Source organism: Rhinopithecus roxellana, chromosome 5 (genome assembly GCF_007565055.1).
Source record: "Rhinopithecus roxellana isolate Shanxi Qingling chromosome 5, ASM756505v1, whole genome shotgun sequence".
In the NCBI taxonomy this organism is placed as follows: domain Eukaryota; kingdom Metazoa; phylum Chordata; class Mammalia; order Primates; family Cercopithecidae; genus Rhinopithecus; species Rhinopithecus roxellana.
This window is the reverse complement of record NC_044553.1, coordinates 7,845,741-7,857,868: the sequence shown is the minus strand read 5'-3', so window position 1 is coordinate 7,857,868 and position 12,128 is coordinate 7,845,741. Positions and strand designations below refer to the sequence as shown.

The 12,128-nt window shown below is 40.4% G+C and overlaps 1 pseudogene; it reads right to left on the bottom strand.

Annotated features, from left to right (window-relative positions):
• Positions 1-9,764: 9,764 nt before the first annotated feature.
• On the bottom strand, positions 9,765-10,651 carry LOC104672903 (annotated as a pseudogene).
• Between the last annotated feature and the right edge of the window lie 1,477 nt (positions 10,652-12,128).

The window sequence follows — 12,128 nt, the reverse complement described above, 5'->3', positions numbered from 1 at the left end:
CAAAGACCATTTCTTGTTGATCATTGCCAATATTCACAAGGTCTGGAGTACTATGGCTACATGACAGACATTCACTAAATTACTTCTGAAAGAATAAGTAAAACGACAACCATATTGTCTGGTTTTCAGATCATCCAACTCATCTTTCTTTGGACGTGTGACTGACTTAGAAAAATATGAAAGCAAGAACCCAATACAGGCAACCTCAACTTCCGTGCATGTGTGTGTGTGTGTGTGTGTGTGTGTGTGTGTGTGTGTGTGTACACAAGAGAGGACTACCCTCCTCTGGGGCCATAGTATTTTCCTTCTTTGCTCCCTCATATACTCCTGGGCAGCAGCAGTCTCTTATGAATCTTCAAGCTTATCTCTACTTTCTCAGCATTCATAGGGTACATTTTCCCAAAGATGAAAAGGCGAAGCCAGAGCACAGGGAAAACCATCACAGTCACTCCTCTGGTTTATTCTACCACTGCCCCAGCTGAAAGCTCTGCTGCAATGTAGATCATGTTTTTTCCAGAAAATGCAAACTTCTTAAGAAAACTGACTATCTTCTACAACTCCTTGCACAGTGCTAGGCGTATAACTAATTTCTGCAAGATAGTGTAGAAGCTAAGAATGTGCTCTGCAGCCAGTCATCCTGAGCTTGAATCTTGACTCCATCACTCTCAGCTCTGTGACAGTGCTAAGTACCGAACCTCTAGATGCTTCTGCCTCCTTATTTATGAAATGGAGATAGTGATGTTACCTACCACATAGGGCTTCTGAGAGGGTTGAGAAAATACATGCAAAATACCTGGTATGTAACATGCTATGTAGTACATGCAAGAAGTATTAGCTGTCATAATAATTTAATAAATATTTATTGAGCTAATTATGGGTAAACGCAAAATTACAACATACGACAATTGTGTGCTAGGTACTCACTTTTTCTTACTCATTGAAAGCATTTACAGAGCCTTCTTTGTGCAAACTGCTGAGGGCACAAAGTTGAGTAGCACTTGGGGAGACAATATCACTTGGAAAGGTATTCTTTTCTCACTTTTTCACTATTACATTTGATACTGTAAGGTGTCTCTGATGAGGTGTTAGCAGGTATCAAATCTTTAAGCATCTCCCCTAATCCTTTTGGACCTCAGTTTCCTCAACTGCAAAGCCAGATGGTTTGGCTACTTGATCATCTAGCTTTAACACTATATAACTTTATGAGCATGGAGATTTGATTGTTTTTTAAAAAATTGCCTTTCTGTTTGAGGGGTTTTTCTTCCACCCTTCTTCTCATGGACTAGGAAACATGGGGACTTATTTTTGAGGTCACAAAAGAGGAAAAACCGAGACTCCTCAACCCAGACCCAACCACTGGCTTTGATGACATCAGGAAAGAGGGAGGAATGTTCTCTTCAGACTTGGGAAGCTGGCAGGCGACTCTCCTGGAGGCTGGTGTGCTTGAGGTCTCTGAGGGGGGCCCAGTCGCAGCCTCCACAGACCAGGATAGAACAATGAGATGTTTTCATGCCAGGACCTACAGAAGGAACAATTCATCTCTTGCTGCTTCAGGCAATAGTCCAGCTTCTCTTGGCAGGGAGCAAATCTGTGCCAAGATTCACTGAGGTTTTGATGGTCAACTGGATGGCAGCAGACCCTCTCTTTCTTCCTGGGTCCGTTGAACAAATAAAAAAAAATTAATAGTTGATCAAAGTTGAGCCATTTCCAGGCTCCTGAGGCATTTCAATGATCATTATATTACTATTATATCGCCGACTAAGTTTTCAAGTAAAGTGCATTAGGTAGGAGGTGGGGGAAGAACTTAAAACGAACAGCTTTGAGGAGCTGCTTCATCTTGGGCCAGATGGGAATGGACCGGGATATGGGTTCTCTAGACACCAACATCGACAACCAGGAGCTCTCAAGCACACAGATACCTCCACCCCCTATCAGTTGCACAGGGTTTCTTGCTAAAGCAATTTAGAAAAACAACTTAGACATCTGAAGAATAAAACTCTAAGGGTATAGGACTCCATGACTTCTTGCCAGAGCCAAGAAGGAGCTGACTCTCAACCCCACCTGCCATCACCATTCAAGGCAGACAGAGCCTTCAAATTGCTTAACAGAGATGAGTCAGGAGTCCAAATTCCCTTGCTCTCTCTCAGTTTTCATCAGCACCACAAGAATGGGCTGGAATTTTACTAAATGCTTGACCATACATATTGCTAACAATGGATTCGTTGCAGACTATCCAGGGAAAACAGGATAGAAAAAACTTAATTGCAGTGTAACCCCAGTTTCATATCATGGCAACCCTGTACAAACAACTCTCAGTACAACCTCATGCCAGTTCCCATCTTCACCTCCCAGCCCCAGGGAGTCCTCAAGAGACAAAGCTCAGGAACTAATCTCAGCTTCTGACGGCAACAAAATTACCATGAAGCCTCTTGCCAGTGGGACCAGCACTCACTAGGAAAAACTTAATCTGTTAGATAACCCACTGCCGGGTGTGGTGGCTCATGCCTGTAATCCCAGCACTTTGGGAGGCCGAGGCGGGTGGATCACCTGAGGTCAGGAGTTAGAGACCAGTCTGGCCAACGTGGCAAAACCCTGTCTCAACTCAAAATACAAAAATTAGCCGGCTGTGGTGGCAGGTGCCTGTAATCCCAGCTACTTTGGGAGGCTGAGGCAGGAGAATCGCTTGAACCCGGGAGGCGGAGGTTGCAGTAAGCTGAGATCATGCCATTGCACTCCAGCCTGGGCAACGAGAGAAGAAAAACAAAACAAAACTCACAACTTGCTTGAAAGGGATAATTCATTCTCCCTACCTTCACCCCAAATATACATCCATACATGCAACGTTTTCTGAAAAGGAATCATCTTTGTTCTTTCTCTATGGGCAGAGCTAAGCCTTCTTCTGGCATTCCTGGCAAATGCTCAGGAAACAATGTCCTGGTTGTTTTTTAAAGGAGAGACTACTTCAGAAGGACTTGGGGAGAGAGATCTTCTGTACAGTTTCTCTTGGAAGATGGGGATGGAGGCTGCAGCGAGGCAGGCTGTCAGAGAGATTACGGCACAAAGCCCACATGGGAAAGACCAACTCCTCATCCTATGCATCGTTTGCACCTTCAGCCTGGTCAGGCCCAGAAAGACTGCATATCCAGTGCAAGCTGCTGGAGATGTGGCCTTTGGCTTCATAAAGCACAGGGTTTTTTGTTCATTCGTATTTGGAGGCAAGAGCCTGCGCATTTTCTGGCAGCCATAAACCTTGCCATATGCTGAGAGAGAGAGCGAGGGTTGAATTACATGCTACCTCATCTTTTGGTGTATCACAGCTGAGTCATCCATTTTGACACTCAGAGAATATAAATAGAAAGATTTGGGAGACAGAAATAAGAAATCTATACATCTTGGACTTTTTCAAGTTCTTCTTCTGGCCAGTATGTGCTGTTTTCCTTAGCAGACTTGCCCGTGATGAAACAAAGTCAGAGAAAGAACAGCCTTTGCTCAAACTTTTGAATGTCTTTGATACATTAGATTGGGAAAGACTGTTTGAAAGATAGGGAACAAATATGTTTTATTTCATAGAATTATGTGTGTGTCCTGAGTCAGTAGAGGCAAGAAGGGGGAGAAGCCTATGGATGACGCACGTAAGATTAAAATCCTACGGGGTTTTTCCCCATCCTGGTGCCTTCACAACCTCAAGTATGGGGAAGCCAGAGTCATGCAGTGATTTCTGCACCAGGAATCTAAGCTCAGAAAGCATCCAGGCATAAGGCCAGGCACTGGTGATTTCTGCTATTTTTGCAGTCCATGGTTTCTTGAGAAATGATGCATCATTCTGTTGGTTTTCTTGCTATTCTTCTGAGGTGGAACATAAAGCTTCAACATGTTTTATACCAAAATGAATATACTAAAGAGGTCTGGCATATAGTTACCCTAAAGGGGGCTGCCCAAGAGGAGGAAGAAGTGACCAGCAATGTCTTGTTAGCAGCCATAGACCTGGGAGAGTCAACATGTCAAATATATCAACAAACATTTCCTGAGTAGTCACTAGAATAGCATCCATTTAAAAGGCATAGTTTCTGCCCTGAGGAGCTTACAATATTTGGAGAGGAGGGTAAGAGATAAATACTTAAGCAGAAGATAGTAAAACTAAAGGCAAGTAAGGAAGAGGCTTTCTAGAAGTTTGATAGAGTAAAATTAGAGACAGGAAAACTCACAGGGCCATTTAGACTCAAGAGTAGCCTTCCCTCTGGAGGTCTAATTTAATTAGCACTATCACTGGGCAATTACTAAAATTGTTCATCGAGGGATGGAGTTAAAAACCTTTGAAAAAAGGCGGATAGGAGTACATGTGTATATATGAGAGAAAGAGAGAGAAACAGAATGAGAGAAGAGAAAGGAAAGGAGAGAAGAGAAAGAGAAAGAGAGGAGGAGGGAAGATTAGGGAGGAAAAGAAAGGACAAGAGAGAGTGGAGGAGAGAAGAGATCTCTAACCTACATCGAATCCCCCAATGCTCAAAACTACTGAGCACGTTCTCCTCTCAGAATTGTTAAAGTCACTGTCATCCATAAATGCTTTTACGATTTCTAAGTATATGAGAAACATTTAATGTGCTTCACAAAACAAGCTAAATAAAAACCATCCTTACACTACGACTGCTGGCACTCCCCTGGGCTGTCTGATGGTATGAAGTTTTGAGCACACACACACATGATAACAAGCCTGCAAGGCTTGTCAAGAACCTTGACTTTTCAGGTCTTTGAATAAAGAAGAGAGCATATTTTTGTATTCATCTCAGTAAACAGATATAAAAGATTAATTATGTCATTAAGTAGTATATAATTTTCAGGCATATTTAATGTCACTGCATATTTACAATAATTTTCAAAGCAATTTTGCATCATTATATTATTCCCACAACAAGATTTTTTAATGTTTTTCTGAAATTGTACAGTTCTAAGAAGAGTTCTATGTACCTTCTTGGAGCTTCATCCCAACATCAATTTAGGAAGAAGGGTAGCTAATGTTAAAACTCTACGTGCATGAGTTTACATTTAGACACCTGTATTCTCTCTGTCCATCTGTCTCTCCCTCTCTCTCACAGATTTGAGACACAGGAACTAAAACTGGACCAAGGCTCCTAGTAAGGATCACAGAATAGAGGAATTTTGGTTCAATTCCCTTCCCAAAAGGCACATAAAAGTTTGAAAGAATGGAACATTTAAAAATTGACAATCCACCTTCTTTAGTGAAAGTAGGATACAGCCCAAAACCTCAGTTTCTGAGGATTGGATGCTAAGCAGAGTGCAAGTGGGACCTAAATGAGGGAAGGCACAAGAATAGCCACAAGCCTCTATAGATTTCTGGTAGGATATGGAGTTCTCCAAAAGGGGTGGCCCAGCAATTGCTTGATGGAAGTGTCAGGGTCTGGAAATGTGGGCAGGGCCGGAAAGCCTCCCTGTGTCCAGTTCCAGGTTGTGAAGCATTTGGCCAGGCTGCCTGTTACTTAGTATACAATGTGTCCACAGGAGGCCTAGCAGAGAGGAGGTCCCGCTCCAGCCACAGAAGGAGCACCAGTGGAGGCTGGGTTTGTAGCAGTGACTCCACACCTGTTGGTAAACATAATTCTCAACCAAAGATGATTCCACATCCCAAGGAGGCATTTGGCAATATCTGAAGATATTTTTATTTGCCACGACAGGTATCAAGTGGGTAGAGGCGTAGAGGCCAAAGATGTTCTAAATATCTAAAAGTTGCAGAACTTTCCCTTGGATTATACAGCCCCAAATCTTAATAGTGCCAGGGTTAGAAAGCTCTCTGATCTTGGACAAATTTCATAACTTTTCTTAGCCTTAATGTCCTCATCTGAAGAATGAGACTAATAAATAGCTTCTTGATTGAGTTGTTAGGCTGATTAATTCAGACACATGATTTATATGAAGCAATACTTTGCACAGTGCTTGACGCATTGTAAGTATTCAATAAATGTTGGCAACTATTGCTTCTCTCTCTCTCTCTCTGTCTCCCTCTCTCTCTCTCTCTCTCTTTAAGCAAGTATAAATACATTTGCTTGGCTCTATGGCCTATAGCCCATTCTTGACACTATTCTGCCTTCACAAAGTGCCTTTAGCAAAATTCTCAGTTCTCCAGCACTTTCTAAGAGTGGCCTACCTCACTGGTGATGATTCTTTGAGAAATGTGCTAAACATGTGTGCAGTTATGCACAAGGGAAGTTTAATTCAACTGATTGGTCCAGCACACACTACTCTGATTTTTGGAATTAAGATCATAACCCACCATTTCAGCTTTATGTAACCAAACCAGAATAAAACCCAGGCCAGCTAAACCCTTGGATAATTCATTGTTCTTCGGTGTGTTTCCGGATCATTGAAAATCTAAATGTGTAAGCACCACCATTTCTATTTCAAACATTTGTAGAAAATATTTCCAAGGTGAATTATACATTTCTCTGTATTTTTAACAAGTATATTCAGCAGTTTAAGTTTTCCTTCATGACTCAAGATCATCACTACTAACATCAGTTATCACACATGCTTTACCACAGTGATGGCCTCAGGATTGCTGAAGTTTGTTAGCTCCTTATCCGCATGCTAAATAGATCAAGGGCACTGTGCTTTCTTATCTTTTGTTTACACTAATTAACAAGGGGTTATTTGCCTGCTTAATTCCTTGTTTTAACATTTCTAACTGGCTGTTCCTTCAAACATTAGCATAATGCCAAGGGTGGATCCAAAATTTTAGGGAACCGAAGCTCATACAATTGTTGGTTGTTGGAGGGAGGGACTCTTTATAAAAAAAAAAGATACAAAATTACAAATACAAAATTAGATACCAAATTGGACAGTGGGCATACTCCTGGAAGACATTCCTACTCTGGTTAAGCTAGCAATAATTCAATAATACACAGAAGTAACTATAAAATATACATATATATTCCAACAAACCCTAATTGACTTCTACTTAGCTATAGCTCAAAAAATGCCTGCAGCCTCTTCATTGCCATCTGACATGAGGTGATATGTGCTGGAGGGCAAGTCAGAGTGGCCGCAGGCAGTCTGAACCAATTGTGATTAAGATATCTTTCCTTTGGAAATTTTACAAAGCCATGTGACCTGGTGAACACATTAGCAGGTCACTTACTGTGGACCTGCCTTCATAGTAGTCTGATGCAGTATTACTCTCTTCTGAACTAAAAACCTAAAGCCAACCTTGACAGAGCTTTATATGAATTAAGAAAGAAAAGGTTCTGAATAAAGACTGACGTACCTCCTTGGAATAAAGCAAAGAGCCTTGCGTGCACAGAATTTGAGACATATGCATAAAATGTCTCTTTGGCTTATCTCTTATTTCTAGCTGTGCTTCACCAGGTGAGGAAAAATGAGCCAATCTCTTAGAGTCATTTTTCCCCAAAAAACACTTTATGTTCCTTTATTGGAGCCAGATTCCTGATCCCTGTACAGTGATGTATTTACTAAACAGAGACCTGTACAGAAATTACATACTATCCATCTAGATAGGTTGTTACACTTTTGCCTATTGGTGGGATAGTTCCATTTATCAAGTTTTATACATCAAAAAGCTTTGAATTTCACCAGATTGTCCATTAATTCTCCTCTGAAAAAGTGGCATTTAATTTCAGCTATTATATTTTAACATTAAAAAGCTTACACATTACACTTCTTCTCTGCACAATGGCATTGAGCAGACAGAGCTGAGTCCATTACCCCACCCAGATTTATACAGTCATATTTGAGAACTTTACACCAGAGAGCTGGGACAGTCACTCCTAATTAACACAGACTTCTTACTCTGAGAGCCTATCTTCTTGGCCACATTTTACATAGCCAATGAAGACATGCCAGCAACTATCCCATATATAACTTGGCATTAAAGCACCAGGTCTATCTGATGGTGGTGGCAAGCACTATTACTTTATATCCTGGTGAAAGGTGAATTTTAAAAACTGCCACCTGGAGATTAAAAGTCAAGGGCACAACGTACTCAGAACTGAGTATTGAGCATTCTGGTATCCCAAATGATGTGAATACTATCAGAAACCAATGACGAATTGTACCCATGTTTCCCAGGTAGGGAGATATTAATAGATTGATTCAACTCCCATTACTAAATCCACATAGCCCTGAGGTTTTCCTGCAGAGTGTGTATCAAAAAATATGAAGTTAGGGTGACAAAGTTTGACAGTGATGTTATACAAGTCAAACTTGGAAGGTCATAGTAAGCATATCTATGCTGAGAGAAAAGCATCAAATCCTTTGTGTACACATTTAGTTTTATCGTAACAAAGCAACTTGTACACTTTTAACCTTTAAAACTGAGCATCATCTTTCCTTTCCAGTGAAACAAAAAGAAAATTTAAAAATAAACAGGAACAAAATTACAATAGAGAATGTCAATTCCAAATAAGATCCTACAGGTTCTGTTGATTCTCCCATTGAGTGGCAGGGCTCAAGCCATCATTAGGAGAGAATTTATTTTAAAAGTGTCATCTTAAACTGTAAGGATGTCTGTCAAATATCACAGTTGAACATGCCAGAGGAGAAGCCATGCTGTCAAAATGCCCACTTAACCCGCCCAAACATCTCACGCTTTGCTGACCTTCTAAAACTCCATTTTTTAAAGCTTTTTTGTCTTTTTTTAAACAAAATAAAGTAGACAGATGCATGTTGGGAAATGCTAACTGTGCATATTCACATAGAGACACAGTGTACTCTCTGAGCCCAATGTACAGAGAAAGGAGAAAAGAAGCTAGAATTCTGTGCACTGCTACACAGCGACCTCGCACCTTCCAGCTTCCAGCAGAGCAAAGGGAACAGATTTTTTTTTTTCCCTCAGAGCCCAATGGTGTTGATTCTGTACAGTTTCTGTTCAGACAGGAAGGGATGAAAATGAATTTCCAACAGAAAGGGGTAGAGACACTTTTTCCATTGTATTCTGCTCAAGGTATTTCTCCCAAAATAAGTTGAGAACCATGGTGTAGAGAAAAGAGTCCACAAGAACCGGGCGATTGAGCACAAGAGGGGAAAAAAAGGGTAAACGGAAAACTGCAACTTGCTCCCAGGGATTGGAGAAAATTTTTTAAAAAAGAAGGTTGGGGCCAGGTGCAGTGGCTCACGCCTATAATTCCAGCACTTTGAGAGGCTGAGGTGAGCGGATCACAAGGTCAGGAGATCGAGACCATCCTGGCCAACATGGTGAAACCCTGTCTCTACTAAAAACACAAAAAATTAGCTGGGTGTGGTGGCACTCGCCTGTAGTCCCAGCTACTTGGGTGGCTGAGGCAGGAGAATTGCTTGAACCTGGGAGGCGGAGGTTGCAGTGAGCCAAGATCACACCACTGCACTCCAGCCAGGGTGACAGAGTGAGACTTCATCTCAAAAGGAGATAGAATATTTGCAGGGACATGGATGAAGCTGGAAACTGTCATTCTCAGCAAACTATCACAAGGACAGATAACCAAACACTGCATGTTCTCACTCATAGGTAGGAGTTGAACAATGAGAACACATGGAAACAGAGCAGGGAACATCACACACCGGGGCCTGTCGAGGGGTGGGGGGCTGGGGGAGGGATAGCATTAGGAAAAATACCTAATGTAAATGACAAGTTGAGGGGTGCAGCAAACCAGCATGGCACATGTATACCTATGTAACAAACCTGCATATTGTGCACATGGACCCTACAACTTAAAGTATAATAATTTTAAAAAAGAAGGTTGGAATCTATCAGTATTCTGTTAGTCATCTTCTCCTTCATCCTCCTCTCCCTCCCCTTCATCATCTTCATCTTCTTCACCTTCATCCTCATCCCCTTCTTCATCAATACCTTCTAATCCTTCCTCCTCTTCTTCATCATCATCATCTTCTCCTTCTCCTTCTTCATCATCCATATTGGGAACTAAGTTGTACTGTAAAAGGTTTGGCCAAATATCATCTTTGATGACCTCTCCTAACTCTTTAGGCCCTGCATCAGAATGGTCAGTAAACCAGGTAAAGAAGCTCTCTAATTCCGCATGCTGCTGCTTCCTGCTGGCTTTATTCTGCGTTTAACTTGAAGTTTTGTCAAATGCTTTCCAGATTTCCATTTGATTTCAGTGGACTTTGAAGATGGATCACCCCTCTCACTCAGAGGAAATTCTTTGGAGAGAATTTTATTTCCAAAGTAAGAATTTTCATCAAAATAAAAATCTATTTGGCAATTTGATTTAATGTCATCAAATTCCATCACTTCAACTATGGTCAAATAATGCAGTGGCTCTTCATCCTCCTCCCCAAGGAGTGCAGACACTTTGGGATGGTTGACAAATGTTGTTACCCAAAAATCTGGGATTTTGGCACTCAATTCTGACCTCTTCTGAGAAAATTATTTACAGAGTTTGTTATATTTCTGTTCTACTTTCAAAATTTCCTCACTGGTTTATTCATTAAGTCTGTCTATTTCATTTTGTACTTTATCAATGTGTTCAACTGCTTCTTGCTCTTCTTTTTCTCCTTTCTTTGGCAAGCCTGCAGAGGTCGATGTCTTCTCTGGCCTCAGGGCAAGAGGTGGTCTTGGTTTCTTCATTTGAGGCAGGAGTGGAGACAGGTGCTTGGGGGCCATGTGGCTAAGGTAGTCCAAGAATCAGATCACCGGTCTCTTCGCTCATCAGGAAGCAGGCAAAATACTCAGAGTCATTTTTTAAGAGCATTTTCTTAGTATGAATAGTCTTCTTTAGTTGACACTTAATAATTGTAAATATTTATGGAGTACAGTATGATATTTCAACATCTGTGTACAATGCATAATGATCAAATCAAGGTAATTAGTGTCACCTCAAACATTTATTGTGTTGAGAACATTCAAAGTTCTCTCTTGTAGCCATCAAAAATATCAAATAAATAATAACTATAGTTACCCTACAGTGCTATAGAACACTAGAACTTACTCCTCTTATCTAGCTGTCATTTCGTATTAGTTAAAAAAACCTTTCCTTATCTCCCCTTTCCTCTACCCTTCCCAGGTTCTAGTTAGCACTATTTAGTAATAGTTTTGAATATGATTTAAGTTAATTAAACATGATCGTTTGTAGTTCGTACTGTTTTCAGTAGTAAAAATTCAAGACTTGGACTCTTAAGGTGTCTAATAAAAAGCAAATGTTTACTTGTACTTCCCTTTGTTCCTCTTTACCAGCTATTTCTTTTTAATATTTACACTTTGTTTCTTTCTTTTTTTTTTTTTAAATAGAGATGGGGTTTCGCCATGTTGCCCAGGCTAGTCTTGAACTCTTGGGCTCAAGTGATCCTCCCACCTCAGCCTTCCAAAGTGCTAGGATTATAGGCATGAGTCACTATGCCCAGCCTGATTTTTAAATTTTGAAATAATTCTGGACTTAGAGAAAAGTTGCAAAGTTCAGAGATCTCTGATATCCTTTACCCAGTTTTCCTGACCACATCTTATATAGTCTTAGTAAGATGATCAAAATCAGGAAATTAACATTGATACAATACCACTAACTAATCTGTAGACCCTACTGAAATAATTTTGCCAGTTTCTCTACTAATGTCTTTTTTACTGGTACGATCCAGGATTCCACGTTGTATTCGGTTGTCATGAGTCCTAAGTGTTCTCTAATTTGTGACAGCACCTTACTCTTTTTTGTCTCCTACAACAGTGACAGTTTTGAAGCCTACTAGCCAGTTATTTTGAAAAATCTCCCTAGATTTTGATCGATAATTTCTCATAATTATACTTTTTTGCAAGATATAGAGGAGATGTTGTGCCCTTCCCAGTGTCCCATATCAAGAGATATATAATATTAGGTGATATTAACTTTGATGACTTGGGTAAGGTGATGCACACCAGGTTTTTCTACCAAAAAGACATTTTTTTTTCCCTTTGTAATCATTAGGAGAGAAAATCTAAGACTATGCAAATAGTCTTATTTCTTATATTTTTGCTCATTAATTTCAGTGCCCAATGATGGTTCTTATCTAAACAGTTATTGCTATTTGCCTAAGAATAATTTTTATTTAAATAATTTCTTCTACATTTATTAATCAGAATCCTACTGTAAGAAAGAATTGTCCTTTCTCACCCTCTTAATTATTCATTCAATTACTTA